Raw genomic sequence first — 6,000 nt, 5'->3', positions numbered from 1 at the left:
CAAAATCTCCCCTTTACGCTGTGAGCCTCATCCCTGAGTGAGCCACGTTCTCCATCTTCTGTGTAGTGTGCTTCAAAATAAGTCTCATTACTCGCTTTCCTGTGAGAGATCCCATCAATTGTTACATTTGAAAATAGTTTCTCAGGGCGATCCTGCTTCACACAAGATTTAGAATCCTCCAAAAAATATATATATATAAAAGTTTAACTCCAAAAAGCCACTGCGGTCCACAAGATTAAGATTAAGATGCATTTATTAGTCCCAAACACATGCACAGACATGCAAAGGCACACTCATGCAGGTAGGGAAATTTAACCTCTGCTTTTGACCCATCTGGTGCAGGACACACAGAGCAGTGAGCGACCATGTATGGCGCTTGGGGAGCAGAGTAAGGTGCCTTGCTCAAGGGCACTAGACAGGGTAGGGAGACTCTTGGATTTTTGGACAGATCAATCCAGGTTTGTCTTTTGTTGTGTCTCCGTTGAGTCGAACAAGAGACCTTCTTTGCCCATAGTCCAAGTTTCTGCCACAAGACCAATCTCCATCAGCGGGGAAAACACATAAATGTAAAATAAGGCACACAATAGATCAGAGCGAGAGAAGACAACACCAAGTCCACAGGGTCACTCAGAATTGTCCTCATCCATTTAAATTTGCTTGAATATGTACACTTTTTTGTACTTTGAACAGCTTAACCTGTGCTTGTAAGGGAGTCTGCAACCCGGCCTCATTTCTTCTTTTCCAAAACGTACAAAGTTAAACTCAACTCAATCTTCCAACAGGTCTTATTGGCAGCCACTGCATTAGTGAGCAATACATACAAATACAAACGTACCTCTGGAATGCTAATATCTCTGAATGTTTATCAGTAAACTCCTAGAGGTTAATCAGTTGCTGAAAATGGTTGGGAAGCTGCGGTATCAGGGCTCACACGAGTTTTCAACAAGTCTGAATCCGATTTGGTTTTAATGTTCCCACTATGTCTGCTCTGCAGTCCAATATTCCAATGTTTTTGCACAAAAGCTGTACGTAGATTTATGTGGTGCTGGTGGGATATGTTTATGCTATGTTCATTTGTCGTGGTAAATTCGGACAGTTAACCAAGGAGGCTAGCAGGACAAGTTTTGGCAAACAGGCAGTGCAAAATAAATGTATGCTTTGCTTTCCTGCATGCGTTCACTCATCTCTCCTATCTACAGTTTTCAAATGACGTAAATTAGCCGTGCCAGTTTTTGGTCCAACGATAAAGTCGTGTATTCCCACTGCTATTACAGCCGTCTTTGCACATTCCCCCACATGCTGTCCTGGAGATGGAAAAGCACCTCTAAGCGAGAGCCCCCTAACCTTGGAGGTCATGGATTGTTGTTCATTTCTGAGAGCTTATGATAATGGCCACCCCCCCTGCCCCAGGTTTTGTGAATGGGGTCATGTATCTGCTGAGCCCCCCCCCCCCCCCCCCCCACAGTTCCTCTCGGGGGGGGTTTATTCAGTTTAGCTGGGCACACACCCGCAGATAGGTTTTTATTTTCCAGGCGAAACCATTAGGAGCTCAGTAATGGAGTTTTTGGCAAGAGGACGAGGCAGTCATTACGCTGGTCCGTCTTTATTTAGGAGCAACTTCGTTAGCAAGGCCTTGTCATTTAAGGACAAAAAAGGCTTTTTTAAATGTTATTTGTTCTTTGCAGAGCAGTTGCCAGCAGGAGAAAAATCAATCATCTCACGTCTGCCGTCCTTGTCACCGCTTTTTTCAGTCATGATGAATTAATGCAGGCGCCTCACTTGAGGATAATTCAGGGTCTGATTCACCCCTTCAGACAATTGCAGGGGCGTTCCTGTTCCGTGGCTTATCGGAACAATTACCTGCCCAAATGATCCTGTAGTGTGAGTTTAGAGAGACCATCTCCACGTTCTCTTTTCACGATAGAAACACATTTGATATTTACCACTTGGAACCATTTTTGTGTAAAAGAAAACAGCAAGAGCAATAGCCAAAGAGAGCCTGATGACCAGGGAAAGACGTCAAGCTAATGTTCATTCACAGTTCACCTCCAGCTTGACTTGCAAAAAATGTATCAATCCATCTTCCAAACCACGACTGCCAAGTGTTTTCTCCTCGTATTTTGCTTCATGGTGCAAAACTTACCACACACAAGTGAAACTCACCAGCTACCATGTTTGTTTTTATCAGAAAAGCTGCGTTCGAGATCACAAGTCCCAGGAATTGTAAAGTATTAACTCAGAGTTTGTTGTTGTGGGTGCATTATATATTCTGTCTGTGGTTTTCCATCGCTTAAGATTTTAAAATCCTCTCGTGTGCACCGAGCCTAAAGGAACAATCCACGGATCACCATTTTCTCCTTTCTTTTGGCTCGTGTCCCCTTTTGTGAAATGAATCGGGCAGCCTGTTCAACCCTGAATTATGCATTTCATTTTTCGCTCAAAAGAATTACAGTCATAAAGCACGGTGCTGAAGTGATGCTTTTCAACATGCCAAGTGTTGCCTAGCTTCAAGGGAAAATAGATTGCCTACACCATATTCCAAAATTCCCAAATTCATCTGTGTTATTGCCACTTATCTGTGAATACGCGAGTAGCGCTTTAATTCCAGCTTCGAGGCTGTGACATCTATTTTGTCTGATTGATGAGACGAAAGACTAGATTTTAGCTCGGGGTCAAAAGGGGTTTGACAGCAATAATACACAGCATTCTTCCGTTGACACAAAAATAAAGTCTTCACCGCCAATGAGCATCTGTATTCCTGTCCCCACGCACTCCGCTCGCTACTCGCTCTGAGTGCCTTCTCCTGAAATTGGTGCTTGCTCATAGCAGCCTTCTTTTCTCGTGACGTGATCTAGTAATCCATCTTCAAAGCCCCCCCCCCCCCCGTCGCTCTCCTGGGTAAACGTAGGCGGATGTGCCTGCCGCATGCCTGAACATCATATGCATGACGAATTTTGCCATCCCAGCACTTTTTTGCTTGGTATGTTGCGGTGCCGCCATTCAAGGCTGGAGTATGTCACGTTGTGCGGTGCTCGGGGCAGGAGGCATGCTTTCTGACTTGGGGGGTCGGGGGGGTGGGGGGGTTGTCCCTGAGAGTCAGGGGACTGGAAAGTAAAGGCCAAAGACCCGGCCACTTTGTTCACGTTAACGACAATGACCCGACAGGGACACAGAATTCACATGAGACAAACATCCGAGGGTCCAGACAGAGATTATATAATATTTACCTCTGCTTCTGCTGTGAAGAATATGATTTTTAACTTCTGCTGCGCTAATAGCATCGTCTTTTACTTTATGCTAAAGTTCTAAGAGACAAAACTCGTGTTTTAAGAGTTAATTAAGCTTCAGCAGATTGAGTGTACCAAGTTTTTTATTTCTGTGTTCGGGGAGATACTCCGCTGCGTCTGTTGTGCAGTTTCACAGACAGACATTGAAGTGATAGCTTGTTTATTTGGCTTGTGTGATTTAAAAGATAGTCTGCCATAATGACTTTTCATTAGCTAGATGCAATACAAAGAAACATAAATGAACTATAAATGTCATTTTGTACCCATTATGAGTTGGCCAAGGGACACAAAGTGCTGATCTGAACTCATTACTTCAAAGCGGCCTCTGTTTATTGACACGTCCATGAATACATTAAACGTCCTAAATGTTGAAATAGAAACCTTGAGGAGTCCAAGGTGACGTCTCCAAGTAGCTGTTTCTCTTTGTTTATATCACTTCCGAGGATTTCAAATTGAAATTCTCTTGTTTAAGCGGCTGGAACAGGCTTTTTTACTACTTTTACTAATTGTGGTTGATTAATTTGATCCAAATCCATATTGTATCACTGCATTTACTTGATAACATTCAGCAGTGGACGTTGTTTTGGAAAAATATTCCTCTCGGGTCTTGATCTGGCCTCAGAGCTGACCGGTCAGATACGGCGTGTGGCCATGACTCGCCGCTCTGAGCAGGCAATGGGCAAGGTGGCCTTCCGCACTTACAGGTCCTGATGATATTATTTCAACAGGCTCTCAGTGGCGTGGAGAGTCATTGCAGTGGTTGAGAGCTAATGGGCCAGATGTAAGAGCCACCTGGCTAGTGCCGGGCCTCCGTATGCTGCCGCTGACGGAGCCAGTCATGCAGAGCCAGGGTTCGGGCCGCCTGCTGCTCACCGTGCTCACTTGCTCATTTAGAAGCGCAACCGTGCTCATCACCGTGACATTCTTCAGCAACTTTGCTGTGCACTCGAGTGTGGAATCTGCACTGGCATTTGAATGTAATGCATAATGTGACTTAACGCCAGTAAAAAAATGTTTTTCTTATGCTCCATGACATTAACATTTGACCTTTTTACAAATGGAGGCCATGGTGTGGAGCTCTGAAACCAAAAATCCATTAGTTTGAAAAAGCAGCGGGCAATGTGTGAGTGCACTCCAGACTTGCGTATATATATATATATATCTGGAATGCAGACACATTGCTATATCTGGTATGTGGAGCGAGCAGTGCTTTTTGGCAGGCAGCCCATTTAATTCATTTAACACCGGAGAAAACAGAGCACCTCCAGCAAGCAGGGCAGTGGAAGATAGAGCCGTGAATCTTGATTGTGGAGGTAAATGAACAGATAGGTCTGGAGGTGTGTCATCTGTCTTTGAGCAGAGATGCATTAACGTGGCTACACCCCCGTCACTTCTGTGTCCCCCGTGACCTCGTGGAGAAAACAACATCAAGTGTGCGAGGGAGGTTTTTCCCTTTTGGAAATATTGTCTCATCCAACATGTCAACGCGACGGCTCTGTATACGCGGAAAGATGTAAAAATCCAAAGTCGCACTTTCTCGGAAGAAAGCATAATTCAAACGTAACTTCAGGCGAGCAATAACATTCTAGTCGATGTAAGGCAGCACGGTATGTATGTATACTTGTTTAAATATTCATGGCGAGAGGGCGGGAGCAGTGTGTGTGGCTGCCCTGTGATTTACACCAGCAATAAGTTGTGTGTCAGCGTAGAGGTCGACAATACCCCCGAGCAAACTTACAGAGTGGTGAATGGGAAATGATAGCCTCCCACCAGCGATGACCTCTTAAACTGTTCAGCTATTCCCAATACTCTGACCTGTTAGTCCGAGCTTTCACGCGGATGAAATCACACAGGTTTATTCATGTTTATTGCGAGAGGCTCAAAATCAATAGTTTGAGTTGTTCAGGATGATGTAACTTTGTCAAAAACGCTGTAAGATTTAAGATGAGATGTGAATAAATTCGTGAAGTAATAGTGACAACAACAAAAACACCAACAACGGAACATAAAATTGAGCATCAGCCATTAAGGCTATTCCCTGACTATGATTTAGTCTCTTTGGGCAACGACCAATATTTTGGCTTCAGGTGTAGACAGTGGACATCTGTACAGATATACAGATGTTGTATATGAACATCTAGAATCCGTTCATAGAGATTAGATTGTGTGCAGTGCTTCTCTGAACACTTCCACTGAGTCGCCATTTGGGAAGGATTTTGACGTCAGCGCTGGATTCATCGATAAGTTCAAACCTGAGGGCCGGCATGTTCTCTGTATCTAGCTCAGCAGGTGAAGATGGATGCCGATTATTAAATAGTGATGGTATTATGACATGATTTAACATTAACGACATTAATGTATAAAAAATGGATGCGGAATGGCGCATTAACATTCCATCTCTTGAAGTTATAAAAAGGTTTTAAAAGAGTCAGAATGCACCGAAGCCTTTCAGAGCCCGAATCGTAAAAAAAGAGAGAACAGAACAGACTTCTCTCCGGAGACACTCCGGAGACACTCTTTAAATCTGGAGCGACAGGGTGTCAAGCACACTGTGGGATGATGGCTTCATGCCCTTCTCCATCACACCTCTGTTCCATCCGTCGTCCCCTTTCGAGCCAAGACAAGGTAGGCGACGAGTTATCACACCCGTCTGCTTTAAGAGTCCCCCGTCTGCCCGCGCCGCAGTTAATAAAGCCGGTGTGCCGCGTCCTCG

This window comes from Platichthys flesus, chromosome 22, assembly GCF_949316205.1.
Source record: "Platichthys flesus chromosome 22, fPlaFle2.1, whole genome shotgun sequence".
In the NCBI taxonomy this organism is placed as follows: domain Eukaryota; kingdom Metazoa; phylum Chordata; class Actinopteri; order Pleuronectiformes; family Pleuronectidae; genus Platichthys; species Platichthys flesus.
Note: the sequence above shows the minus strand (reverse complement) of the source record.